The sequence below is a fragment of the Enoplosus armatus genome, chromosome 11 (genome assembly GCF_043641665.1).
Source record: "Enoplosus armatus isolate fEnoArm2 chromosome 11, fEnoArm2.hap1, whole genome shotgun sequence".
Lineage (NCBI taxonomy): Eukaryota > Metazoa > Chordata > Actinopteri > Centrarchiformes > Enoplosidae > Enoplosus > Enoplosus armatus.
In genome coordinates this window covers 932230-959088 of record NC_092190.1, presented here as the reverse complement: position 1 = coordinate 959088, position 26859 = coordinate 932230, and the positions used below count along the sequence as shown (strand labels likewise).

General features: G+C 48.0%; 19 non-coding genes and 1 pseudogene across 19 annotated transcripts; all 20 read left to right on the top strand.

Moving 5' to 3' along the window:
• Window positions 1–12317: 12317 nt before the first annotated feature.
• LOC139293078 (U2 spliceosomal RNA) lies at window positions 12318–12498 on the top strand (annotated as a pseudogene).
• Window positions 12499–13630: 1132 nt separating this feature from the next.
• LOC139293289 (U5 spliceosomal RNA) lies at window positions 13631–13747 on the top strand. The gene has a single exon (XR_011597904.1). It is a non-coding gene; the product is annotated as a U5 spliceosomal RNA (small nuclear RNA).
• Window positions 13748–13924: 177 nt separating this feature from the next.
• On the top strand, window positions 13925–14115 carry LOC139293022 (U2 spliceosomal RNA). The gene has a single exon (XR_011597687.1). It is a non-coding gene; the product is annotated as a U2 spliceosomal RNA (small nuclear RNA).
• Window positions 14116–14642: 527 nt separating this feature from the next.
• On the top strand, window positions 14643–14759 carry LOC139293288 (U5 spliceosomal RNA). The gene has a single exon (XR_011597903.1). It is a non-coding gene; the product is annotated as a U5 spliceosomal RNA (small nuclear RNA).
• Window positions 14760–14936: 177 nt separating this feature from the next.
• Window positions 14937–15127, top strand: LOC139293021 (U2 spliceosomal RNA). Its single transcript, XR_011597686.1, has one exon. It is a non-coding gene; the product is annotated as a U2 spliceosomal RNA (small nuclear RNA).
• A 527-nt stretch (window positions 15128–15654) lies between these two features.
• Window positions 15655–15771, top strand: LOC139293287 (U5 spliceosomal RNA). The gene has a single exon (XR_011597902.1). It is a non-coding gene; the product is annotated as a U5 spliceosomal RNA (small nuclear RNA).
• Window positions 15772–15948: 177 nt separating this feature from the next.
• Window positions 15949–16139, top strand: LOC139293020 (U2 spliceosomal RNA). The gene has a single exon (XR_011597685.1). It is a non-coding gene; the product is annotated as a U2 spliceosomal RNA (small nuclear RNA).
• A 527-nt stretch (window positions 16140–16666) lies between these two features.
• Window positions 16667–16783, top strand: LOC139293286 (U5 spliceosomal RNA). The gene has a single exon (XR_011597901.1). It is a non-coding gene; the product is annotated as a U5 spliceosomal RNA (small nuclear RNA).
• A 177-nt stretch (window positions 16784–16960) lies between these two features.
• LOC139293018 (U2 spliceosomal RNA) lies at window positions 16961–17151 on the top strand. Its single transcript, XR_011597684.1, has one exon. It is a non-coding gene; the product is annotated as a U2 spliceosomal RNA (small nuclear RNA).
• A 527-nt stretch (window positions 17152–17678) lies between these two features.
• LOC139293284 (U5 spliceosomal RNA) lies at window positions 17679–17795 on the top strand. The gene has a single exon (XR_011597899.1). It is a non-coding gene; the product is annotated as a U5 spliceosomal RNA (small nuclear RNA).
• A 177-nt stretch (window positions 17796–17972) lies between these two features.
• On the top strand, window positions 17973–18163 carry LOC139293016 (U2 spliceosomal RNA). Its single transcript, XR_011597682.1, has one exon. It is a non-coding gene; the product is annotated as a U2 spliceosomal RNA (small nuclear RNA).
• Window positions 18164–18690: 527 nt separating this feature from the next.
• Window positions 18691–18807, top strand: LOC139293283 (U5 spliceosomal RNA). The gene has a single exon (XR_011597898.1). It is a non-coding gene; the product is annotated as a U5 spliceosomal RNA (small nuclear RNA).
• Window positions 18808–18984: 177 nt separating this feature from the next.
• Window positions 18985–19175, top strand: LOC139293015 (U2 spliceosomal RNA). Its single transcript, XR_011597681.1, has one exon. It is a non-coding gene; the product is annotated as a U2 spliceosomal RNA (small nuclear RNA).
• Window positions 19176–19702: 527 nt separating this feature from the next.
• Window positions 19703–19819, top strand: LOC139293282 (U5 spliceosomal RNA). The gene has a single exon (XR_011597897.1). It is a non-coding gene; the product is annotated as a U5 spliceosomal RNA (small nuclear RNA).
• A 177-nt stretch (window positions 19820–19996) lies between these two features.
• On the top strand, window positions 19997–20187 carry LOC139293014 (U2 spliceosomal RNA). The gene has a single exon (XR_011597680.1). It is a non-coding gene; the product is annotated as a U2 spliceosomal RNA (small nuclear RNA).
• A 527-nt stretch (window positions 20188–20714) lies between these two features.
• Window positions 20715–20831, top strand: LOC139293280 (U5 spliceosomal RNA). Its single transcript, XR_011597896.1, has one exon. It is a non-coding gene; the product is annotated as a U5 spliceosomal RNA (small nuclear RNA).
• A 177-nt stretch (window positions 20832–21008) lies between these two features.
• Window positions 21009–21199, top strand: LOC139293013 (U2 spliceosomal RNA). Its single transcript, XR_011597679.1, has one exon. It is a non-coding gene; the product is annotated as a U2 spliceosomal RNA (small nuclear RNA).
• A 527-nt stretch (window positions 21200–21726) lies between these two features.
• LOC139293279 (U5 spliceosomal RNA) lies at window positions 21727–21843 on the top strand. The gene has a single exon (XR_011597895.1). It is a non-coding gene; the product is annotated as a U5 spliceosomal RNA (small nuclear RNA).
• Window positions 21844–22020: 177 nt separating this feature from the next.
• On the top strand, window positions 22021–22211 carry LOC139293006 (U2 spliceosomal RNA). Its single transcript, XR_011597672.1, has one exon. It is a non-coding gene; the product is annotated as a U2 spliceosomal RNA (small nuclear RNA).
• A 527-nt stretch (window positions 22212–22738) lies between these two features.
• Window positions 22739–22855, top strand: LOC139293309 (U5 spliceosomal RNA). Its single transcript, XR_011597926.1, has one exon. It is a non-coding gene; the product is annotated as a U5 spliceosomal RNA (small nuclear RNA).
• The last annotated feature ends 4004 nt before the right edge of the window (window positions 22856–26859 follow it).

The following is a 26859-nucleotide window of genomic DNA, read 5'->3' as shown; positions in this document are numbered from 1 at the left end:
TGACATTTGTCTCACAGCTTCATGATAAACACTTGGGTGAAAGGAAGAGCACTACATGGGTTCTTTTGGGAAACTTTGCACTATACTGAACACTAAACTGATAACCGAAGCTAATTTCCCAGGAAAGGGAATACACTCTGATACATGTGTTGGTTCGGGTCTGAACATACAAATGACTGAGGGGAAACCCATTTATTAACTATTGGATAAGTAGTGAATTACAACCGTGTTTCTGTTCCCACACTACCTTCCCTGATCAAACTGAATAGTTCACCAATGTGATCCTAGCCTGCTCTGTGTCATACTTCATCTTTTCCAAAGTCAATTCAACTTCAACCCAATGAAGTAATTCCCTCTGCTGTTCAAAAGGTCAAACCAGTACTCTCTACGCAACGGCGAAGACAAACCAGTAGCGCCCTCAACAAAAGCTCCCGCTGTATGTGGTGGCAACACATTCATCTCATACAAGTTAGCCTTTAAAATAGACTTAACTGTGTCCTTGAGCCTTTTGTCACAGATTTCTACCTTATTGATCCGCAACTTTTAACAACTGCTCTTTTGTGCAGTCCTCTAAAAACAAATCGGATGGAGCCATTTTACAAACCTAGACCAATGGAAAACAGTAGTCAACACGTTGGCTGCAAAAAGGCTAACAGGAGCGTCCCCTCTATCTGCCCTGGTCTTCATGCGGTTACTGGCGGCGGGTACTTATGCACTACCGACCGATAGTGAGGGGAAGCGACCAGCAACTGGCAACCTCCCCACAGCCACGGACATGCTCCCGAGACAAAGCTCTAACCGCGTTCACCCCAACACTACAAAAAAAAACAAAAAAAAAAAACACAACAAACCAGCGAAACTCAAAGGAGCAGCGCTGCTATCCCTGACAGGGGAAAATTGTTTTAGCTCCAAAACAGTTACACACCAGCATGCCAACACTTACCTTCCTTTATCAAACAGGCCTTCTAATCCACAACTCCAACCATGCCCTTCTGAACAAACAAAAGACACGAAGTTCACCCAGGTGTTTTCTGCAACCACAATTACACCAAATGAGGCACATGTGTAGCGTGTGAAGGCAGCCCCAGGCCTGACTCCTCCCCCTAATCAGGACCAGATTATTTAAAGCACCTGTTCAGTCTCTGCTGTGGCTGGTGGTGTTTGGTGGCTCAGGTATGTTAAGTGAGTTTTAGATTTAAAATCCACAATGCTTGTTCTGCATGATGCAAATGTTTTAACTTTAGTAGTTAGTGTTACTATGCAGTGTAGTGAATCTGGTTACTTTCTGTTCTCCTTTTTGTAGGGTAGGTTTACCTTCTGCTGATTTTGTCGCACCACTGTTGTCTTGCTTTTGGTTTTCGTTATCCCTTTGTTTTGAATGATTTCTCTCTGAATATACTGTCAGAACCAACTCTGTTGTTTTTGATTCTTTTTGTATTTAGTTTTTTGTTTCAGTGATACAGAGTGCCATATTGTGGGAGGCCAGACACTCATGGTGAGTGAGTGATCCTTGATGGCCTCAAGGATGTCCCTCGTTGTGAGGCAGATGTTGTGCAGCACCTCCAGAACCCTGAAAAACGACTATCTCCAACGCGTCTTCAACATGCCAAAGGCCCAGACCATTGTGTGTACTTTGATGGCAGAATCCTCATTCCCCAGCCTGTAGTCAGCCATGAGGTCCTTCTGATCATCAAAGTACACAGCGAGGACTGGCACATGTGGATTGAGGTGTGCATGTATTGGTGCACTGACAGCCTACAAAATAAAGGAAATTGTATTATTTCCCGCACGTTTTTTCTTCATTGTCTGAACTACCTGGACCATAAAATCTATTTGACACAGACATTCTAAGGCTATGATGTATGCTTTCTTTCATTTACCTGGCTGAGATATTCCACCTTTTGTGTCTAGGCTTGTGTATGTACTGTAGCTAGATGTTTGGCAAAATGCCATGATGTTGGATTAGACAACCTATAATTATCAGTGTGTTTGCTGTATTTATGATGTGTATGTTTAAATACAATTAAGGAATTAGATTTGTGTGGTGATTACCTCAAACCCAGGATTGCATGCTGCAGTTTTGCTCTCTTGCATCTTTATTTCTCCTGTTGTTGCTGCAGCGCATCCCATGTGGCAAGTGCACATGATATTTTGTTAATAGACATCTTGTTGAAAATACGAATTTGGTCAAGCCTGATCTGATACTCACATAGGCCTGGTACCTGACATTCTTAATTACCACATTTTCTCATTTCCTCTCTCTTCGACGCAAGTGAGGGAAACGTGGATGCAATTTAAGAGACTTGGGATGTACACAAGGAGTTAAGAAAGATACTTGGGATCAAATTCGATAGGGAGGGAGGAGGGAAAACAAATTGGCCAGACATTGTAGGGAAAGTCAGGCAGAGACTAGGGTACTGGAGACTTAGAGGACTGAAAATACAAGGAAAGGTTTTAATCATCAAAGCTGTGCTTTTACCATTGCTTTTTCTCATCAGCTCTGTTTTTATCACACCTAGAAGAGTGCTTTTAGACTTGGAAAGAGCAATCTTTTATTTCCTGTGGGGCTCCAAGTGGGAACATCTGAGGAGAGATGTGATTAAGAAGCCGAAGGAGAAAGGAGGAAAAGGAGTCCCAGACCTGTAGTTGTTTTTAGTAAGCAGATACACCGCACTGCACATCCCAAATGCCACAGCCCCATCCAGAAACCCCAAAACTACTGCAATGACACGGTTCTGGATGGGGTCCTACCTCAGACGACTAAGGATTTTACCCAATGACCTTAAAGTACCTGTGCACTCCCGGGGCTTGTCCACACATTCAACTTGTCCCCGACCAGGTTGTGGTGTGCCCGAATTAGTGAGGCATTTGCTCTTGGAGTGCAGCGCTACTGTAGAATAGTGGGCAACGGCCGGCTCCTTACAATTCCAGTACTTGCCAGCAAGGGAGGTCCTTACAGCACAGCTGGCCTGAAAAAGACTAAATTTTCAATTCAATTCAATTCAATTTTATTTATATAGCGCCAAATCACAACAAAGTCATCTCATGACACTTTACAAAATAGAGCAGGTCTAGACCGACTCTTTATAATGTTATTACAGAGTTCCCACCATGAGCAAGCACTGTGGCGACAGTGGCAAGGAAAAACTTCCTTTTAAGAGGCAGAAACCTCGAGCAGAACCAGACTCTAGGTGGGCGGTCATCTGCTTTGACCGGTTGGGTTTGAGAGAGAGAGGGAGAGGGGGAGAGAGAGGCAGGCAGGCAGGCAGGCAGGCAGGCAGGCAGGCAGGCAGGCAGGCAGGCAGGCAGGCAGGCAGGCAGGCAGGCAGGCAGGCAGGCAGGCAGAGAGGCAGAGAGGCAGAGATGTATGGCAGCACTAGCAGTAGAAATAGCAGCTATAATTATAATAATACTGGAAATATGACTGATAATAGTAGTTACAGCTGTAATACTAGCTGAGATTAATAATAGAAGCTTTAATAGTAACAGAACTACGACTAAACATAACTGTAGTGATGAGAGTCAGGCAGGAGATGTATGGCAGCACTAGCAGTAGAAATAGCAGCTATAATTATAACAATACTGGAAATATGACTGATAATAGTAGTTACAGCTGTAATACTAGCTGAGATTAATAATAGCAGCTTTAATAGTAACAGAACTACGACTAAACATAATAACTGTAGTGATGAGAGTCAGGCAGGCCCATGGCGGCAGCACCCAGGCGTACCAGGACCACGATCCACAGCAACCTGCGAGACGACAAAGCACAAAGAAACTCCGGGGAAGAAATAAAGTTAGTAACATGCATTGGACTGTGATGAATGTGCAAAGATGAAGAGGGAGAGGAGGAAAGCTCAGTGCATCATGGGAAGTCCCCCAGCAGTGTAGCCCTATAGCAGCATAACTAGGGGGCTGGTCCAGGCAGGCCTGAGCCAGCCCTTAACTATAAGCGTTATCAAAAAGCAAAGTTTTAAGCCTACTCTTAAAAGTAGAGAGTGTGTCTGCCTCCCGGACGCAAACTGGGAGCCGATTCCACAGGAGAGGAGCTTGATAGCTGAAGGCTCTGGCTCCTGTTCTGTTTTTGGAGACTCTGGGAACCACAAGCAACCTGCATTCTGGGAGCGGAGTGCTCTAGTGGGGTAATAGGTTACTATGAGCTCTTTAAGATATGATGGTGCCTGACCAGTAAGAGCTTTGGAAGTCAGGAGAAGGATTTTAAACTCTATTCTAGATTTTACAGGGAGCCAGTGCAGCGAAGCTAATACAGGAGAAATATGATCTCTTTTCCTGGTTCCTGTCAGTACACGTGCTGCAGCATTCTGGATCAGCTGGAGAGTCCTCAGGGACTTATTGGGACAGCCTGATAATAAGGAATTGCAATAATCCAGCCGAGACGTAACAAATGCATGGACTAATTTTTCTGCATCTGTTTGAGACAGGATCTTCCTGATTTTTGCAATGTTACGGAGGTGAAAGAAGGCAGTCCTTGAAGTTTGTTTTACGTGGGAGTTAAAGGACATGTCCTGATCAAAGACAACTCTGAGATTCCTCATGGTGACGCTGGAGGCCAGGGCAATGTCATCTAGGGTAACAATATCCGTAGATACTGTGTTTCTGAGGTGTTCAGGGCCGAGAACAATAACTTCTGTCTTGTCTGAGTTCAACATCAGATAATTACAGGTCATTCAGGTCTTTATGTCCTTAAGGCATGCTTGGAGCTTGGCTAACTGATGAGGTTCTTCTGGCTTGATCGATAAATATAGCTGGGTATCATCCGCATAGCAATGAAAATGTATGGAGTGTTTTCTAATAATATCCCCTAAAGGAAGCATATATAAGGTGAATAGTATTGGTCCAAGCTCAGAACCTTGTGGAACTCCATGACTGACTTTGGCGTACATGAAGGATTCATCATTAACATGTACAAACTGAGATCGATCTGATAAATACGACTTAAACCAGCTTAGTGCGGTTCCTTTGATGCCAATTAAATGTTCCAGTCTCTGTAATAGGATATGATGGTCAATGGTGTCGAATGCAGCACTAAGATCTTACAAAACAAGTAAGTAAGTAAGTAAGTAAGTCCCTTGTCTGATGCAGTTAGAAGGTCATTTGTAACTTTCACCAGTGCTGTCTCTGTGCTATGATGAGCTCTGAAACCTGACTGAAAGTCCTCAAGCAACTTATTGTCATGTAGAAAGTCACACAGCTGGTTGGCGACTGCTTTCTCAAGAATCTTGGAGAGAAAGGGAAGGTTAGATATAGGTCTATGGTTGGCTAAAACCTCTGGATCAAGAGTGGGCTTTTTCAGAAGAGGTTTAATTACAGCTCCTTTAAAGGACTGTGGTATGTAGCCTGTTAATAAAGACAGATTGATCATGTCTAGTAAAGAAGTGCTGACTAAAGGTAAAACCTCTTTGAGCAGCCAGGTTGGGATGGGGTCTAAGAGACAAGTTGATGGCTTAGATGAAGAGATGGTTTTAGTAATTTGGTGAAGGTCAATGGGAGAAAAGCAATCTAAATATACATCAGGTTTTACAGCTATTTCTGAGATTCCTGTGTTTGAAGGTAAGGTACTACCTGAAGACAGGAGGTGATCAATTCTGTCTCTAATAGTTAGAATTTTATCGTTAAAGAAGCTCATGAAATCATTACTGCTGAGGGTTATAGGAATACATGGATCAATAGAGCTGTGACTCTCTGTCAGCCTGGTTACAGTGCTGAAGAGAAACCTGGGGTTGTTCTTGTTCTCTTCTATTAATGTTGATTAATAGGCTGCTCTGGCTTTACAGAGGGCCTTCCTATAAGTTCTAAGACTATCTTGCCAAATTAAACGTGATTCCTCTAGTTTGGTCGAGCGCCATTTCCTTTCAAGTTTCTGCACTGTTTGCTTTAATTTGCGGGTTTGGGTGTTATACCATGGAGCCGACTTTCTTTGTTTTATTATCTTCTTTTTAAGAGGGGCAAGAGAGTCAAGTGTCAATCGCATTGAGCCTGCAGCACTATCAACAAGATTGTCCATTTGAGAGGGACGAAGGTTAGCATAGGAGTCCTCAGTTGTATTGAGACATGGCATTGAATTTAATGCCGATGGAATCACTTCCTTACATTTAGCTACAGCACTATCAGATAGATATCTGGTGTAAGCTTTTTTGCCTAATGGCATGTAGTCCAGTAATAGGAATTCAAAAGTTATGAAATAATGGTCCGATAACAAAGGATTCTGGGGAAAGACAGTTAGATGTTCAATTTCAAGTCCATATGTCAGAAACAGGTCGAGGGTGTGATTAAAACTAGACTTCCGTGGAGAGGAACACCAATGAGTTAAAACCATTTTTGGCAGGCTCTGCCGTGTGGCTGAGCCTCGTGCGTTTGTGAAAAGCAACAAGAAGCTGTCCTTAACAAGATTTAGGGCTGCCACCTGGGCGGCTTGGGAGGAGGCGCTGAGAAGCAGCCATTGTTATGCGCGCTTGAAACGACTGCGCCAGGACAAGGGAGAGCCGTTCCAGAATGTGGTCTCTGGAAGCAAACAGCCAGGGCTTATCGCTTCTCGGCCTTTTGGCTAAGACTGCGATCGCTTCCTGTTGGTGGTAAAAACTTTTGCCTGTTTGTGGCATTGTGTTTTACTTCCCATTCTCGGGAGGACATTCACCTTATTCCTTGTGGAGAAAATTTCAACTCTATTGTAGTTGTAAATCCTACACCTAAAGGAATTCATTGGCACAGAGTACTGCTTACCTCTACTCTGTTGATTTAACATCTTGTCCAGGCTAAACAAGAAAAGGTAAGTTCGTTTTAATTATTTGCTGGTTTTAACATATTTATTGATCTTAGTCCTATTTATATCGTCTTTGTTTCTTTTTTTTTTTTTTCTTTTTTTTTTGACAATTCTTAAGTGTTTTAGTCCTTCTTTTTAATCCTTTCAGTTTGTGGTGCCTCCACCATGTCGGCCAACATTTCCGGCATGCGGAGGCACCACAGTGTCAGATTTACCTTTAAAGAAAATGACCATGGAAAGCCCCTGAGGATGTCCAGAATTGACTTCTCCAGGAGGTTAATCCAAAAAACCCTTAAGTTTGAACCAGAGAATATAAATTGCATTGTTACTCTACCAACGAATAAAGGTTTCGATGTAAGCTTTCGGTCTGCCGCGCTGCTGAGAGAGTTTTGGACACGCTTTGAAAATGTAAAACCCCAGTTTTCCGCTTTTAATGTTGAGAAACTGACTGATAATGTCTCCAAAACCATCATTATCAGAATGTTCAATGAGACCGTGAATGCGGATGACATTTGTTTGTGGCTGGGTAGATACTGCACTGTAAAAGGACAGGCTACCAAAGTGAGAGATGAGGATGGCATTTGGAATTGCGCTTGGAGGGTCCCCATCCAACAATGGCAGGACCCCCAAGGCTTCCAGGGCCTGAAACATCTGCCATCTGTGATAGTTCTGGGAAACAACAGAGGCTACATTCACTACCAGGGCCAGCCCAAGCTGTGCCGCAAGTGTGGTGAGCATGGGCACCTGGCAGAAGCGTGTCAGCAGACTATTTGTGGAAAATGTAGAGAAATTGGGCACACCTTTGAGGAATGTACCAATGGCAGAAAGTGCAATCTTTGTGGAGAAACAACCCACCTCTTCAGAGATTGCCCAAAGTCATTTGCCAACAAACTGAAGGCAGCGAAAACCCCACAAAATGGTGGACAAGAGGAAGCAGTTAGAGAGCTAATTGAAGAAGCTGGGCTGGGAAATTCAAATCTCCCGCCAACTCCTGTGACTGGAAGGCCAGGATCAGGAGAGGCGGGAGAGGGGGAGGGGCCTGCAATTGCCCCACAAATGGAGAGTGGTGAGGAAGATGGGGCAATGCAGGCAGAAGGCGGAGCTAGCTCCGGATATGAAGGAGAGGAGGGGCCTGCAATTGCCCCGCAACTGGAAAGTCTTGAGGAAGATGGGGCAATGCAGGCAAAAGCCGGAGCTTGCTCAGAATGTGAAAATGACCAATCACAGGGCGATAGTGAGGACGCCTCCCTCCCCAACGCCCAGCAGACCAAGAGGCCTATATCAGAATTGTCCTCTGAGTCTCCTGTAGTCTCAGAGAAGAGGGGAAGAGCTGGGAACTACTCAAACAGCCCATCTGTGGAGGAGCCTAGAGTCTTCCCCTCCAATTCTCCAAATGAGGTCTCTTTCCTAACAATAGCTCTGCAATCAACCCCTAAGGACTCAAATCTCAATGCGACCATGCGTCCAAGGCCTACCCCTAGAGTCCGACAGGGGAATGAAGCTCAACCCCGTCACTCTTCACCCATGAGAGTGAAGGAAGAGCTCCGTTCACAAGAAATTTAAATAACTGCTTTTTTTTTTAACATTGATAATCCCTTTTAGACTTTTAAGATTTCATACCTGTTAATTTTAACCATACTCATGGCACTCACCTTCTCAACCATCAATGTGAGAAGCGTGAAGTCACGAGTTAGAGCCCAGACTGTTTTATCCTTTCTTAATTCTTTTAAGTCAGATGTGTTTTTAATACAGGAATGTGGCCTGCCATTTTTAAACCACTACAGAGAGTGGGAGGAGCTATGGCCACAAACATCGATGTGGAGCGGATCAAACGCAAACAGAAATGACGGAGTGGCCATTTTAATCAAAAACCCCCTGGTTTTGGTGAAGGGCAGCACTGTGGTGAGAGATGGTCGGGCACTTTTAGCACACCTGACTTTTATGGGAAAAGATTTTAACGTCTTAAATATTTATGGCTTTAACGACAGAAATGACAGGTATGATCTTTTAGAAGACTTGCAGTTCCACATGCTAGGTAGGGCACCTTTAGTTGTAGGGGGAGATTTTAATTGTATTTTAAGCAGGAATGATAGGAAGAGAGCAGGTGAAGATTTTAAAGTGGACAAAACCTCAGTTTTATTTCAGGGCATATGCAGGGATTTTAAACTTCTGGACTGTTTTAAAACCATGCATCCCAGAGAAGAGGGCTTCACCTGGTTTAGTGGTGATGGCACCCGAGCCTCTCGCATTGATTACATTTTATCACGTGATTGCCCACCAACTGATGCTAGATTGACACCTGTTTTCTTTTCAGACCACGCAATGCTCTCCTGCACTCTCTCACTCTCTTCGGGTGTGACATCAGGAAGCGGTCTGTGGAAGCTCAACTGCTCCCTTTTAGAAGATAGGGAGTTAGGTAGACAGTATAGAGAGCAGTACCAAGAGTGGCAGACCCTTCAAGACTTCTACGATACACGTGCACACTGGTGGGAAATGGTGAAAGCAAGGACCCAGACTTTCTTTCGACAGGCAGGCAAGAAAAAAAAAGACAGGGACAACAGACGCATGTTGGGACTGCAGAAACGACTCCAGCGGTATTTTAAACTAAACCAACAGGGGATGGATTTTAATGAAGAAATCAAACAAATTAAAACCCAGATGCCAGCCTCAGCAGAAATTAAAAGCAAGGGTGTCATTTTGAGAAGCAAGGAGAGGGAAATAGAGGAAGGAGAGAAGTGCACAAGATACTTTTTTAAGAAAATTATGAATAAAGGGGGGAGTATTTTTAGACTAAGAAAAGAAAATGGGTGCATAGCTGACACCACAGAGGAAATCATAGAAACTGTCGGACATTTTTATAGAGAACTATACAAAGAAAAACACGTTAAGTGGGACACCATGACTGAAGTCTTAGAAGTTATTGACCAAGCAGTAAATGACAGTGAGCTTTTAACCCAAGATTTTAACATTCTCGAGTTAAATAAATGTCTCAAGTCTTTTAAGGCAGGTAAGTCTCCAGGAGAAGATGGGCTCCCTCTGGAATTTTATGTGACGTTCTGGGACATTTTAGCACCTGACTTGATTGCTGTTTTTATGGATTTTGAAAAACTTGACCGACTTCCTGACAGTTTTAGAGTAGGGATAGTGACTCTCCTTCACAAAGACAAAGACAAGACAGATTTGAAGAACTGGAGACCCATTACACTTTTAAATTTTGATTGTAAACTTTTTAGTAAGGTTTTAGCATCCCGCATGTCTTTGTTTTTAGAAGACCTGATTCACCCTGATCAAGCCTGTGCTGTCCCGGGGAGGAAGATCACCGACAGCCTCGTACTGATCCGAGACACCATCTGTTATGCGAGAGACAGAAACATCCGGCTAGTTGTCCTAAATTTAGATTTTGAGAAAGCCTTTGATCGGATCTCGCACCAGTACCTTTTCCAGGTGCTGCAAAAAATGGGGTTTCCAAGAAGGTTTATAGCCTGGGTGAGAATGCTGTACCAGGGCATTACCAGCAAATTCACTGTTAACGGGCATCTTACAGAAGCAGTGGATATAAACTGCGGTGTCCGTCAGGGTTGTCCGTTATCTGCCCTCCTCTATGTTCTCTGCATAGAACCACTGGCACAGATCTTGAGAAGGGACCAACAAATCAATGGGGTTGGAGCCCCAGGGAGCGGGGGACTGGAGACAAAGTGTTTTTTATACATGGACGACGTGAACATTTTATGCACTGACCTTTTATCTGTCAACAGGACGCTGGACTTGACTGACTGGTTTGGACGGGCCTCTGGGTCAAAACTCAACAGAGGCAAGACCCAAGCCCACTTTTATGGACCGTGGACAGCGACTGAGATGACAGGACTCCCCCTGACTGTGACCCAGACAGACCAAAAGATACTTGGGATCAAATTTGATAGGGAGGGGGGAGGGAAAACAAATTGGCCAGACATTGTAGGGAAAGTCAGGCAGAGACTAGGGTACTGGAGACTTAGAAGACTGACAATGGAAGGAAAGGTTTTAATCATCAAAGCTGTGATTTTACCTTTGCTTTTACTCATCAGTTCTGTTTTTTTCCCACCTAGAAGAGTGCTTTTAGACTTGGAAAGAGCCATCTTTTATTTCCTGTGGGGCTCCAAGTGGGAACGTCTGAGGAGATATGTGATGAAGAAGCCGAAGGAGAAAGGAGGAAAAGGAGTCCCGGACCTGTACTTGTTTTTAGGGAGCAGATACACAGCACTACACATCACAACCGCCACAGCCCCATCCAGAAACCCCAAAACAACAGCAATGACACGGTTCTGGATGGGGTCCTACCTCAGACGATTAAAAATTTTACCCAATGATCTTAAAGTACCTGTGTCTTTTAACCTGCCACCAACCTACGCTTTTATCCAGACATTTTTAAGGCATTTTAACCTTGAGCAGGAGGAGTTGAAAGTTTTAACCAACCACCGTTCTGTCATTTCTGTTGTGCAGGAGCAGGAACCAGTGAGTCCAGTGCGCGGGCTCGCATTGGGCGAGCCTTCAGCAGTGTGGCGCAACGTGAACCATTCCGCTCTTCCAAACAGACTCCGGGACCTGTCATGGATGGTGGCTCACGAGATCCTCCCAGTCAGGTCCGTAATGCACTCCCGGGGCTTGTCCACACATTCAACTTGTCCCCGACCAGGTTGTGGCGCGCCCGAGTCGGTGAGGCATTTGCTCTGGGAGTGCAGCGCTGCCGTAGAACAGTGGGCAACGGCCGGCTCCTTGCAATTCCCGTACTTGCCAGCAAGGGAGGTCCTTACAGCACAGCTGGTGCTGTATGGGGTGGGCCAAAAACAATTGCCAGCATGCGACTTCCCCAAGCAGTGGCTTACCCTAGCCGCCATAAAAGACGCCATATGGACCTCCAGAAACTTGCTGGCAAGGAAGCACATGCAGATCCCCCCCGTGGCTGCGATCCGGATGGCCGCAGCGACGGTCCAAGCAGCCGAAGCTGCAGGCGGCAGGCCAAGGACACAGCCACAAAGAAGAATCGCATTTGTGCCCATTCGGACGAAGGAGCCGGAGCCACACAAAAGAAGTTCAAAGCAGCGGCGGCCTGACTCTCCGGGTGAGGCAGGTGGGAAGGAGCAACAGGGCGAAGGTCTCCTCTGAGCACCAAGAAAGGATTCCGAGAGACCAAATCTGTTTGGGAGAGCGGAATGACTTATCCTTGGTAGGGAATCACTATGCTCCTGCACAGCAATGGAGTTGGAAGGGAGGATTTTTACCGAAGCACTCCCCATTTGTTTTTGTTTTTTTTGTTTTTTTTGTTTTTTTTAAAGACATTTTAAAATGGACACTCAAAACACACAGACATGCACAAAATGTATAATTTTTAACTTGTGAGAAATCTCATGTGTAATACCTCTGACGACAGTGTTTTGAATATTTAAATATGGTCTTACATGTTGCACCATTGTATTGATTGATTTCTTGTATTTTAAAAGGTAATTTGTATGTCTTAACTCTGGGTTTTATGTGAAATTACTATGAAATGAGTGTCAATAAATCTTTTCGAAAGAAGAAAAAAAATCTGTTCTTATCAGTTTAATATCTGATATGTCCTCTATAAGGGGACAACATATTAAATGGATTTTTAGCACCGGGAGCTGAAAAAGGGGCTTGCCCCGTTCACTCCACGCATCAGAATCAGAATCAGAATCAGAATCAGAAATCAGAATCAGAATCAGAAACTGTTTATTGCCAAGTAACATACATTACAAGGAATTTGCTGTGGTCTGAAGGTGCTATTGTTTTGATAACAAATAAGTAGAATATAAAAGCTAAAATAACAATAAGAATAAAAATAAAAATAAGATAAGATAAATAACAAACAGTGCAGTGACCAGAATAAAGTAAAGTAAAGTGTCCAGATAAAGTGTCCAGTAGGGGGTGAGTGCGTTAATGTAACGCAGTGGGGACAGGGGTGATGTACGTTAATATAACGTATAGCTTGCGGTAGTGTTCGGGGGGGTGTCAGTGAGAGTTTGTCAGGTTGACTGCAGAGGGGAAGAAACTGTTTTTGTGGCGGGAGGTTTTGGTCCTGATGGACCGCAGCCTCCTGCCAGAGGGGAGGGGGTCGAACAGATGGTGTCCGGGGTGGGAGGGGTCGGCAGCGATCTTCCCTGCTCTCCTCAGGGTCCTGGAGGAGTACAGGTCCTGAAGAGATGGGAGGTTGCAGCCGATCACCCTCTCTGCAGAGCGGATGATACGCTGCAGTCTGCGTCTGTCCTTGGTGGAGGCAGCAGCATCGACCCGGTATTGCAGTGCCGCCGGGAACGGTGCACCCATCTCCTGCCTTGTGAAAAAGCAAATACCGACACAAACAGAGAGTCGGGGTCAAACCCTCTGCTGACTGCCTGACGTCCCTCGCCGAGCCTCATCTGGGCTCCCGCTCTCAAATGACTGTGTATCATCCGTGACCACTGGGGTGGGGGCAGAGCGCAGCTCAGCATCAACAGCCAGATGAAGCCACCCAAAAAAATGCAGCCAGATTCGCACTTTTGACTCGCAGACAGATAGGGAACATTGCCCTACTGCCACCGGTACGTACGGTTAAACGTGCCCTGCACTTTCGCTCCCCTCGTCACAGAGAGTCCGCAAGGGCCTGAGTGTTTGGGACATTTGGTAGCCTGTGTCCAAAAGCCAGGCCTTCATTTCTCCGCGATCCCATTGGATAGAGCCTGTGCTAATGTGGGGAGGGCTAGGGGAATGTGCGTGGCCTGGTATTTGGGACTCCACAAGCAGAGTGAGGCTTACCGTGAGGGTAGTGACCGGGGCGACTAGGCTCCTCGGCCGCTCTCCTGGAGAGGCCTGTACTTACTCGGGTTTCTCTTCATCACGTACAAGCCTTTCGCCTTTTACTAAAGACTTCCGTGGAGAGGAACACCAATGAGTTAAAACTATTTTTGGCAGGCTCTGCCGTGTGGCTGAGCCTCGTGCGTTTGTGAAAAGCAACAAGAAGCTGTCCTTAACAAGATTTAGGCTGCCACCTTGTCGGCTTGGGAGGAGGCGCTGAGAAGCAGCCATTGTTATGCGCGCTTGAAACGACTGCGCCAGGACAAGGGAGAGCTGTTCCAGAATGTGGCCTCTGGAAGCAAACAGCCAGGGCTCATCGCTTCTCGGCCTTTTGGCTAAGATCAAGTGTAGTATCTGTTCTTATCAGTTTAATATCTGATATGTCCTCTATAAGGGGACAACATATTAAATGGATTTTTAGCACCGGGAGCTGAAAAAGGGGCTTGCCCCGTTCACTCCACGCATCGACCCGGTATTGCAGTGCCGCCGGGAGCGGTGCACCCATCTCCTGCCTTGTGAAAAAGCAAATACCGACACAAACAGAGAGTCGGGGTCAAACCCTCTGCTGACTGCCTGACGTCCCTCGCCGAGCCTCATCTGGGCTCCCGCTCTCAAATGACTGTGTATCATCCGTGACCACTGGGGTGGGGGCAGAGCGCAGCTCAGCATCAACAGCCAGATGAAGCCACCCAAAAAAATGCAGCCAGATTCGCACTTTTGACACGCAGACAGATAGGGAACATTGCCCTACTGCCACCGGTACGTACGGTTAAACGTGCCCTGCACTTTCGCTCCCCTCGTCACAGAGAGTCCGCAAGGGCCTGAGTGTTTGGGACATTTGGTAGCCTGTGTCCAAAAGCCAGGCCTTCATTTCTCCGCGATCCCATTGGATAGAGCCTGTGCTAATGTGGGGAGGGCTAGGGGAATGTGCGTGGCCTGGTATTTGGGACTCCACAAGCAGAGTGAGGCTTACCGTGAGGGTAGTGACCGGGGCGACTAGGCTCCTCGGCCGCTCTCCTGGAGAGGCCTGTACTTACTCGGGTTTCTCTTCATCACGTACAAGCCTTTCGCCTTTTACTAAAGACTTCCGTGGAGAGGAACACCAATGAGTTAAAACTATTTTTGGCAGGCTCTGCCGTGTGGCTGAGCCTCGTGCGTTTGTGAAAAGCAACAAGAAGCTGTCCTTAACAAGATTTAGGCTGCCACCTTGTCGGCTTGGGAGGAGGCGCTGAGAAGCAGCCATTGTTATGCGCGCTTGAAACGACTGCGCCAGGACAAGGGAGAGCTGTTCCAGAATGTGGCCTCTGGAAGCAAACAGCCAGGGCTCATCGCTTCTCGGCCTTTTGGCTAAGATCAAGTGTAGTATCTGTTCTTATCAGTTTAATATCTGATATGTCCTCTATAAGGGGACAACATATTAAATGGATTTTTAGCACCGGGAGCTGAAAAAGGGGCTTGCCCCGTTCACTCCACGCATCGACCCGGTATTGCAGTGCCGCCGGGAGCGGTGCACCCATCTCCTGCCTTGTGAAAAAGCAAATACCGACACAAACAGAGAGTCGGGGTCAAACCCTCTGCTGACTGCCTGACGTCCCTCGCCGAGCCTCATCTGGGCTCCCGCTCTCAAATGACTGTGTATCATCCGTGACCACTGGGGTGGGGGCAGAGCGCAGCTCAACATCAACAGCCAGATGAAGCCACCCAAAAAAATGCAGCCAGATTCGCACTTTTGACACGCAGACAGATAGGGAACATTGCCCTACTGCCACCGGTACGTACGGTTAAACGTGCCCTGCACTTTCGCTCCCCTCGTCACAGAGAGTCCGCAAGGGCCTGAGTGTTTGGGACATTTGGTAGCCTGTGTCCAAAAGCCAGGCCTTCATTTCTCCGCGATCCCATTGGATAGAGCCTGTGCTAATGTGGGGAGGGCTAGGGGAATGTGCGTGGCCTGGTATTTGGGACTCCACAAGCAGAGTGAGGCTTACCGTGAGGGTAGTGACCGGGGCGACTAGGCTCCTCGGCCGCTCTCCTGGAGAGGCCTGTACTTACTCGGGTTTCTCTTCATCACGTACAAGCCTTTCGCCTTTTACTAAAGACTTCCGTGGAGAGGAACACCAATGAGTTAAAACTATTTTTGGCAGGCTCTGCCGTGTGGCTGAGCCTCGTGCGTTTGTGAAAAGCAACAAGAAGCTGTCCTTAACAAGATTTAGGCTGCCACCTTGTCGGCTTGGGAGGAGGCGCTGAGAAGCAGCCATTGTTATGCGCGCTTGAAACGACTGCGCCAGGACAAGGGAGAGCTGTTCCAGAATGTGGCCTCTGGAAGCAAACAGCCAGGGCTCATCGCTTCTCGGCCTTTTGGCTAAGATCAAGTGTAGTATCTGTTCTTATCAGTTTAATATCTGATATGTCCTCTATAAGGGGACAACATATTAAATGGATTTTTAGCACCGGGAGCTGAAAAAGGGGCTTGCCCCGTTCACTCCACGCATCGACCCGGTATTGCAGTGCCGCCGGGAGCGGTGCACCCATCTCCTGCCTTGTGAAAAAGCAAATACCGACACAAACAGAGAGTCGGGGTCAAACCCTCTGCTGACTGCCTGACGTCCCTCGCCGAGCCTCATCTGGGCTCCCGCTCTCAAATGACTGTGTATCATCCGTGACCACTGGGGTGGGGGCAGAGCGCAGCTCAGCATCAACAGCCAGATGAAGCCACCCAAAAAAATGCAGCCAGATTCGCACTTTTGACACGCAGACAGATAGGGAACATTGCCCTACTGCCACCGGTACGTACGGTTAAACGTGCCCTGCACTTTCGCTCCCCTCGTCACAGAGAGTCCGCAAGGGCCTGAGTGTTTGGGACATTTGGTAGCCTGTGTCCAAAAGCCAGGCCTTCATTTCTCCGCGATCCCATTGGATAGAGCCTGTGCTAATGTGGGGAGGGCTAGGGGAATGTGCGTGGCCTGGTATTTGGGACTCCACAAGCAGAGTGAGGCTTACCGTGAGGGTAGTGACCGGGGCGACTAGGCTCCTCGGCCGCTCTCCTGGAGAGGCCTGTACTTACTCGGGTTTCTCTTCATCACGTACAAGCCTTTCGCCTTTTACTAAAGACTTCCGTGGAGAGGAACACCAATGAGTTAAAACTATTTTTGGCAGGCTCTGCCGTGTGGCTGAGCCTCGTGCGTTTGTGAAAAGCAACAAGAAGCTGTCCTTAACAAGATTTAGGCTGCCACCTTGTCGGCTTGGGAGGAGGCGCTGAGAAGCAGCCATTGTTATGCGCGCTTGAAACGACTGCGCCAGGACAAGGGAGAGCTGTTCCAGAATGTGGCCTCTGGAAGCAAACAGCCAGGGCTCATCGCTTCTCGGCCTTTTGGCTAAGATCAAGTGTAGTATCTGTTCTTATCAGTTTAATATCTGATATGTCCTCTATAAGGGGACAACATATTAAATGGATTTTTAGCACCGGGAGCTGAAAAAGGGGCTTGCCCCGTTCACTCCACGCATCGACCCGGTATTGCAGTGCCGCCGGGAGCGGTGCACCCATCTCCTGCCTTGTGAAAAAGCAAATACCGACACAAACAGAGAGTCGGGGTCAAACCCTCTGCTGACTGCCTGACGTCCCTCGCCGAGCCTCATCTGGGCTCCCGCTCTCAAATGACTGTGTATCATCCGTGACCACTGGGGTGGGGGCAGAGCGCAGCTCAGCATCAACAGCCAGATGAAGCCACCCAAAAAAATGCAGCCAGATTCGCACTTTTGACACGCAGACAGATAGGGAACATTGCCCTACTGCCACCGGTACGTACGGTTAAACGTGCCCTGCACTTTCGCTCCCCTCGTCACAGAGAGTCCGCAAGGGCCTGAGTGTTTGGGACATTTGGTAGCCTGTGTCCAAAAGCCAGGCCTTCATTTCTCCGCGATCCCATTGGATAGAGCCTGTGCTAATGTGGGGAGGGCTAGGGGAATGTGCGTGGCCTGGTATTTGGGACTCCACAAGCAGAGTGAGGCTTACCGTGAGGGTAGTGACCGGGGCGACTAGGCTCCTCGGCCGCTCTCCTGGAGAGGCCTGTACTTACTCGGGTTTCTCTTCATCACGTACAAGCCTTTCGCCTTTTACTAAAGACTTCCGTGGAGAGGAACACCAATGAGTTAAAACTATTTTTGGCAGGCTCTGCCGTGTGGCTGAGCCTCGTGCGTTTGTGAAAAGCAACAAGAAGCTGTCCTTAACAAGATTTAGGCTGCCACCTTGTCGGCTTGGGAGGAGGCGCTGAGAAGCAGCCATTGTTATGCGCGCTTGAAACGACTGCGCCAGGACAAGGGAGAGCTGTTCCAGAATGTGGCCTCTGGAAGCAAACAGCCAGGGCTCATCGCTTCTCGGCCTTTTGGCTAAGATCAAGTGTAGTATCTGTTCTTATCAGTTTAATATCTGATATGTCCTCTATAAGGGGACAACATATTAAATGGATTTTTAGCACCGGGAGCTGAAAAAGGGGCTTGCCCCGTTCACTCCACGCATCGACCCGGTATTGCAGTGCCGCCGGGAGCGGTGCACCCATCTCCTGCCTTGTGAAAAAGCAAATACCGACACAAACAGAGAGTCGGGGTCAAACCCTCTGCTGACTGCCTGACGTCCCTCGCCGAGCCTCATCTGGGCTCCCGCTCTCAAATGACTGTGTATCATCCGTGACCACTGGGGTGGGGGCAGAGCGCAGCTCAGCATCAACAGCCAGATGAAGCCACCCAAAAAAATGCAGCCAGATTCGCACTTTTGACACGCAGACAGATAGGGAACATTGCCCTACTGCCACCGGTACGTACGGTTAAACGTGCCCTGCACTTTCGCTCCCCTCGTCACAGAGAGTCCGCAAGGGCCTGAGTGTTTGGGACATTTGGTAGCCTGTGTCCAAAAGCCAGGCCTTCATTTCTCCGCGATCCCATTGGATAGAGCCTGTGCTAATGTGGGGAGGGCTAGGGGAATGTGCGTGGCCTGGTATTTGGGACTCCACAAGCAGAGTGAGGCTTACCGTGAGGGTAGTGACCGGGGCGACTAGGCTCCTCGGCCGCTCTCCTGGAGAGGCCTGTACTTACTCGGGTTTCTCTTCATCACGTACAAGCCTTTCGCCTTTTACTAAAGACTTCCGTGGAGAGGAACACCAATGAGTTAAAACTATTTTTGGCAGGCTCTGCCGTGTGGCTGAGCCTCGTGCGTTTGTGAAAAGCAACAAGAAGCTGTCCTTAACAAGATTTAGGCTGCCACCTTGTCGGCTTGGGAGGAGGCGCTGAGAAGCAGCCATTGTTATGCGCGCTTGAAACGACTGCGCCAGGACAAGGGAGAGCTGTTCCAGAATGTGGCCTCTGGAAGCAAACAGCCAGGGCTCATCGCTTCTCGGCCTTTTGGCTAAGATCAAGTGTAGTATCTGTTCTTATCAGTTTAATATCTGATATGTCCTCTATAAGGGGACAACATATTAAATGGATTTTTAGCACCGGGAGCTGAAAAAGGGGCTTGCCCCGTTCACTCCACGCATCGACCCGGTATTGCAGTGCCGCCGGGAGCGGTGCACCCATCTCCTGCCTTGTGAAAAAGCAAATACCGACACAAACAGAGAGTCGGGGTCAAACCCTCTGCTGACTGCCTGACGTCCCTCGCCGAGCCTCATCTGGGCTCCCGCTCTCAAATGACTGTGTATCATCCGTGACCACTGGGGTGGGGGCAGAGCGCAGCTCAGCATCAACAGCCAGATGAAGCCACCCAAAAAAATGCAGCCAGATTCGCACTTTTGACACGCAGACAGATAGGGAACATTGCCCTACTGCCACCGGTACGTACGGTTAAACGTGCCCTGCACTTTCGCTCCCCTCGTCACAGAGAGTCCGCAAGGGCCTGAGTGTTTGGGACATTTGGTAGCCTGTGTCCAAAAGCCAGGCCTTCATTTCTCCGCGATCCCATTGGATAGAGCCTGTGCTAATGTGGGGAGGGCTAGGGGAATGTGCGTGGCCTGGTATTTGGGACTCCACAAGCAGAGTGAGGCTTACCGTGAGGGTAGTGACCGGGGCGACTAGGCTCCTCGGCCGCTCTCCTGGAGAGGCCTGTACTTACTCGGGTTTCTCTTCATCACGTACAAGCCTTTCGCCTTTTACTAAAGACTTCCGTGGAGAGGAACACCAATGAGTTAAAACTATTTTTGGCAGGCTCTGCCGTGTGGCTGAGCCTCGTGCGTTTGTGAAAAGCAACAAGAAGCTGTCCTTAACAAGATTTAGGCTGCCACCTTGTCGGCTTGGGAGGAGGCGCTGAGAAGCAGCCATTGTTATGCGCGCTTGAAACGACTGCGCCAGGACAAGGGAGAGCTGTTCCAGAATGTGGCCTCTGGAAGCAAACAGCCAGGGCTCATCGCTTCTCGGCCTTTTGGCTAAGATCAAGTGTAGTATCTGTTCTTATCAGTTTAATATCTGATATGTCCTCTATAAGGGGACAACATATTAAATGGATTTTTAGCACCGGGAGCTGAAAAAGGGGCTTGCCCCGTTCACTCCACGCATCGACCCGGTATTGCAGTGCCGCCGGGAGCGGTGCACCCATCTCCTGCCTTGTGAAAAAGCAAATACCGACACAAACAGAGAGTCGGGGTCAAACCCTCTGCTGACTGCCTGACGTCCCTCGCCGAGCCTCATCTGGGCTCCCGCTCTCAAATGACTGTGTATCATCCGTGACCACTGGGGTGGGGGCAGAGCGCAGCTCAGCATCAACAGCCAGATGAAGCCACCCAAAAAAATGCAGCCAGATTCGCACTTTTGACTCGCAGACAGATAGGGAACATTGCCCTACTGCCACCGGTACGTACGGTTAAACGTGCCCTGCACTTTCGCTCCCCTCGTCACAGAGAGTCCGCAAGGGCCTGAGTGTTTGGGACATTTGGTAGCCTGTGTCCAAAAGCCAGGCCTTCATTTCTCCGCGATCCCATTGGATAGAGCCTGTGCTAATGTGGGGAGGGCTAGGGGAATGTGCGTGGCCTGGTATTTGGGACTCCACAAGCAGAGTGAGGCTTACCGTGAGGGTAGTGACCGGGGCGACTAGGCTCCTCGGCCGCTCTCCTGGAGAGGCCTGTACTTACTCGGGTTTCTCTTCATCACGTACAAGCCTTTCGCCTTTTACTAAAGACTTCCGTGGAGAGGAACACCAATGAGTTAAAACTATTTTTGGCAGGCTCTGCCGTGTGGCTGAGCCTCGTGCGTTTGTGAAAAGCAACAAGAAGCTGTCCTTAACAAGATTTAGGCTGCCACCTTGTCGGCTTGGGAGGAGGCGCTGAGAAGCAGCCATTGTTATGCGCGCTTGAAACGACTGCGCCAGGACAAGGGAGAGCTGTTCCAGAATGTGGCCTCTGGAAGCAAACAGCCAGGGCTCATCGCTTCTCGGCCTTTTGGCTAAGATCAAGTGTAGTATCTGTTCTTATCAGTTTAATATCTGATATGTCCTCTATAAGGGGACAACATATTAAATGGATTTTTAGCACCGGGAGCTGAAAAAGGGGCTTGCCCCGTTCACTCCACGCATCGACCCGGTATTGCAGTGCCGCCGGGAGCGGTGCACCCATCTCCTGCCTTGTGAAAAAGCAAATACCGACACAAACAGAGAGTCGGGGTCAAACCCTCTGCTGACTGCCTGACGTCCCTCGCCGAGCCTCATCTGGGCTCCCGCTCTCAAATGACTGTGTATCATCCGTGACCACTGGGGTGGGGGCAGAGCGCAGCTCAGCATCAACAGCCAGATGAAGCCACCCAAAAAAATGCAGCCAGATTCGCACTTTTGACACGCAGACAGATAGGGAACATTGCCCTACTGCCACCGGTACGTACGGTTAAACGTGCCCTGCACTTTCGCTCCCCTCGTCACAGAGAGTCCGCAAGGGCCTGAGTGTTTGGGACATTTGGTAGCCTGTGTCCAAAAGCCAGGCCTTCATTTCTCCGCGATCCCATTGGATAGAGCCTGTGCTAATGTGGGGAGGGCTAGGGGAATGTGCGTGGCCTGGTATTTGGGACTCCACAAGCAGAGTGAGGCTTACCGTGAGGGTAGTGACCGGGGCGACTAGGCTCCTCGGCCGCTCTCCTGGAGAGGCCTGTACTTACTCGGGTTTCTCTTCATCACGTACAAGCCTTTCGCCTTTTACTAAAGACTTCCGTGGAGAGGAACACCAATGAGTTAAAACTATTTTTGGCAGGCTCTGCCGTGTGGCTGAGCCTCGTGCGTTTGTGAAAAGCAACAAGAAGCTGTCCTTAACAAGATTTAGGCTGCCACCTTGTCGGCTTGGGAGGAGGCGCTGAGAAGCAGCCATTGTTATGCGCGCTTGAAACGACTGCGCCAGGACAAGGGAGAGCTGTTCCAGAATGTGGCCTCTGGAAGCAAACAGCCAGGGCTCATCGCTTCTCGGCCTTTTGGCTAAGATCAAGTGTAGTATCTGTTCTTATCAGTTTAATATCTGATATGTCCTCTATAAGGGGACAACATATTAAATGGATTTTTAGCACCGGGAGCTGAAAAAGGGGCTTGCCCCGTTCACTCCACGCATCGACCCGGTATTGCAGTGCCGCCGGGAACGGTGCACCCATCTCCTGCCTTGTGAAAAAGCAAATACCGACACAAACAGAGAGTCGGGGTCAAACCCTCTGCTGACTGCCTGACGTCCCTCGCCGAGCCTCATCTGGGCTCCCGCTCTCAAATGACTGTGTATCATCCGTGACCACTGGGGTGGGGGCAGAGCGCAGCTCAGCATCAACAGCCAGATGAAGCCACCCAAAAAAATGCAGCCAGATTCGCACTTTTGACTCGCAGACAGATAGGGAACATTGCCCTACTGCCACCGGTACGTACGGTTAAACGTGCCCTGCACTTTCGCTCCCCTCGTCACAGAGAGTCCGCAAGGGCCTGAGTGTTTGGGACATTTGGTAGCCTGTGTCCAAAAGCCAGGCCTTCATTTCTCCGCGATCCCATTGGATAGAGCCTGTGCTAATGTGGGGAGGGCTAGGGGAATGTGCGTGGCCTGGTATTTGGGACTCCACAAGCAGAGTGAGGCTTACCGTGAGGGTAGTGACCGGGGCGACTAGGCTCCTCGGCCGCTCTCCTGGAGAGGCCTGTACTTACTCGGGTTTCTCTTCATCACGTACAAGCCTTTCGCCTTTTACTAAAGACTTCCGTGGAGAGGAACACCAATGAGTTAACACTATTTTTGGCAGGCTCTGCCGTGTGGCTGAGCCTCGTGCGTTTGTGAAAAGCAACAAGAAGCTGTCCTTAACAAGATTTAGGCTGCCACCTTGTCGGCTTGGGAGGAGGCGCTGAGAAGCAGCCATTGTTATGCGCGCTTGAAACGACTGCGCCAGGACAAGGGAGAGCTGTTCCAGAATGTGGCCTCTGGAAGCAAACAGCCAGGGCTCATCGCTTTCTCGGCCTTTTGGCTAAGACTGCGATCGCTTCCTGTTGGTGGTAAAAACTTTTGCCTGTTTGTGGCATTGTGTTTTACTTCCCATTCTCGGGAGGACATTCACCTTATTCCTTGTGGAGAAAATTTCAACTCTATTGTAGTTGTAAATCCTACACCTAAAGGAATTCATTGGCACAGAGTACTGCTTACCTCTACTCTGTTGATTTAACATCTTGTCCAGGCTAAACAAGAAAAGGTAAGTTCGTTTTAACTATTTGCTGGTTTTAACATATTTATTGATCTTAGTCCTATTTATATCGTCTTTGTTTCTTTTTGTTTTGTTTTTTTTTAGACAGTTCTTAAGTGTTTTAGTCCTTCTTTTTAATCCTTTCAGTTTGTGGTGCCTCCACCATGTCGGCCAACATTTCCGGCATGCGGAGGCACCACAGTGTCAGATTTACCTTTAAAGAAAATGACCATGGAAAGCCCCTGGGGATGTCCAGAATTGACTTCTCCAGGAGGTTAATCCAAAAAACCCTTAAGTTTGAACCAGAGAATATAAATTGCATTGTTACTCTACCAACGAATAAAGGTTTCGATGTAAGCTTTCGGTCTGCCGCGCTGCTGAGAGAGTTTTGGACACGCTTTGAAAATGTAAAACCCCAGTTTTCCGCTTTTAATGTTGAGAAACTGACTGATAATGCCTCCAAAACCATCATTATCAGAATGTTCAATGAGACCGTGAATGCGGATGACATTTGTTTGTGGCTGGGTAGATACTGCACTGTAAAAGGACAGGCTACCAAAGTGAAAGATGAGGATGGCATTTGGAATTGCGCTTGGAGGGTCCCCATCCAACAATGGCAGGACCCCCAAGGCTTCCAGGGCCTGAAACATCTGCCATCTGTGATAGTTCTGGGAAACAACAGAGGCTACATTCACTACCAGGGCCAGCCCAAGCTGTGCCGCAAGTGTGGTGAGCATGGGCACCTGGCAGAAGCGTGTCAGCAGACTATTTGTGGAAAATGTAGAGAAATTGGGCACACCTTTGAGGAATGTACCAATGGCAGAAAGTGCAATCTTTGTGGAGAAACAACCCACCTCTTCAGAGATTGCCCAAAGTCATTTGCCAACAAACTGAAGGCAGCGAAAACCCCACAAAATGGTGGACAAGAGGAAGCAGTTAGAGAGCTAATTGAAGAAGCTGGGCTGGGAAATTCAAATCTCCCGCCAAATCCTGTGACTGGAAGGCCAGGATCAGGAGAGGCGGGAGAGGGGGAGGGGCCTGCAATTGCCCCACAAATGGAGAGTGGTGAGGAAGATGGGGCAATGCAGGCAGAAGGCGGAGCTAGCTCCGGATATGAAGGAGAGGAGGGGCCTGCAATTGCCCCGCAACTGGAAAGTCTTGAGGAAGATGGGGCAATGCAGGCAAAAGCCGGAGCTTGCTCAGAATGTGAAAATGACCAATCACAGGGCGATAGTGAGGACGCCTCCCTCCCCAACGCCCAGCAGACCAAGAGGCCTATATCAGAATTGTCCTCTGAGTCTCCTGTAGTCTCAGAGAAGAGGGGAAGAGCTGGGAACTACTCAAACAGCCCATCTGTGGAGGAGCCTAGAGTCTTCCCCTCCAATTCTCCAAATGAGGTCTCTTTCCTAACAATAGCTCTGCAATCAACCCCTAAGGACTCAAATCTCAATGCGACCATGCGTCCAAGGCCTACCCCTAGAGTCCGACAGGGGAATGAAGCTCAACCCCGTCACTCTTCACCCATGAGAGTGAAGGAAGAGCTCCGTTCACAAGAAATTAAATAACTGCTTTTTTTTAACATTGATAATCCCTTTTAGACTTTTAAGATTTCATACCTGTTAATTTTAACCATACTCATGGCACTCACCTTCTCAACCATCAATGTGAGAAGCGTGAAGTCACGAGTTAGAGCCCAGACTGTTTTATCCTTTCTTAATTCTTTTAAGTCAGATGTGTTTTTAATACAGGAATGTGGCCTGCCATTTTTAAACCACTACAGAGAGTGGGAGGAGCTATGGCCACAAACATCGATGTGGAGCGGATCAAACGCAAACAGAAATGACGGAGTGGCCATTTTAATCAAAAACCCCCTGGTTTTGGTGAAGGGCAGCACTGTGGTGAGAGATGGTCGGGCACTTTTAGCACACCTGACTTTTATGGGAAAAGATTTTAACATCTTAAATATTTATGGCTTTAACGACAGAAATGACAGGTATGATCTTTTAGAAGACTTGCAGTTCCACATGCTAGGTAGGGCACCTTTAGTTGTAGGGGGAGATTTTAATTGTATTTTAAGCAGGAATGATAGGAAGAGAGCAGGTGAAGATTTTAAAGTGGACAAAACCTCAGTTTTATTTCAGGGCATATGCAGGGATTTTAAACTTCTGGACTGTTTTAAAACCATGCATCCCAGAGAAGAGGGCTTCACCTGGTTTAGTGGTGATGGCACCCGAGCCTCTCGCATTGATTACATTTTATCACGTGATTGCCCACCAACTGATGCTAGATTGACACCTGTTTTCTTTTCAGACCACGCAATGCTCTCCTGCACTCTCTCACTCTCTTCGGGTGTGACATCAGGAAGCGGTCTGTGGAAGCTCAACTGCTCCCTTTTAGAAGATAGGGAGTTAGGTAGACAGTATAGAGAGCAGTACCAAGAGTGGCAGACCCTTCAAGACTTCTACGATACACGTGCACACTGGTGGGAAATGGTGAAAGCAAGGACCCAGACTTTCTTTAGACAGGCAGGCAAGAAAAAAAAAGACAGGGACAACAGACGCATGTTGGGACTGCAGAAACGACTCCAGCGGTATTTTAAACTAAACCAACAGGGGATGGATTTTAATGAAGAAATCAAACAAATTAAAACCGAGATGTCAGCCTCAGCAGAAATTAAAAGCAAGGGTGTCATTTTGAGAAGCAAGGAGAGGGAAATAGAGGAAGGAGAGAAGTGCACAAGATATTTTTTTAAGAAAATTATGAATAAAGGGGGGAGTATTTTTAGACTAAGAAAAGAAAATGGGTGCATAGCTGACACCACAGAGGAAATCATAGAAACTGTCGGACATTTTTATAGAGAACTATACAAAGAAAAACACATTAAGTGGGACACCATGACTGAAGTCTTAGAAGTTATTGACCAAGCAGTAAATGACAGTGAGCTTTTAACCCAAGATTTTAACATTCTCGAGTTAAATAAATGTCTCAAGTCTTTTAAGGCAGGTAAGTCTCCAGGAGAAGATGGGCTCCCTCTGGAATTTTATGTGACGTTCTGGGACATTTTAGCACCTGACTTGCTTGCTGTTTTTATGGATTTTGAAAAACTTGACCGACTTCCTGACAGTTTTAGAGTAGGGATAGTGACTCTCCTTCACAAAGACAAAGACAAGACAGATTTGAAGAACTGGAGACCCATTACACTTTTAAATTTTGATTGTAAACTTTTTAGTAAGGTTTTAGCATCCCGCATGTCTTTGTTTTTAGAAGACCTGATTCACCCTGATCAAGCCTGTGCTGTCCCGGGGAGGAAGATCACCGACAGCCTCGTACTGATCCGAGACACCATCTGTTATGCGAGAGACAGAAACATCCGGCTAGTTGTCCTAAATTTAGATTTTGAGAAAGCCTTTGATCGGATCTCGCACCAGTACCTTTTCCAGGTGCTGCAAAAAATGGGGTTTCCAAGAAGGTTTATAGCCTGGGTGAGAATGCTGTACCAGGGCATTACCAGCAAATTCACTGTTAACGGGCATCTTACAGAAGCAGTGGATATAAACTGCGGTGTCCGTCAGGGTTGTCCGTTATCTGCCCTC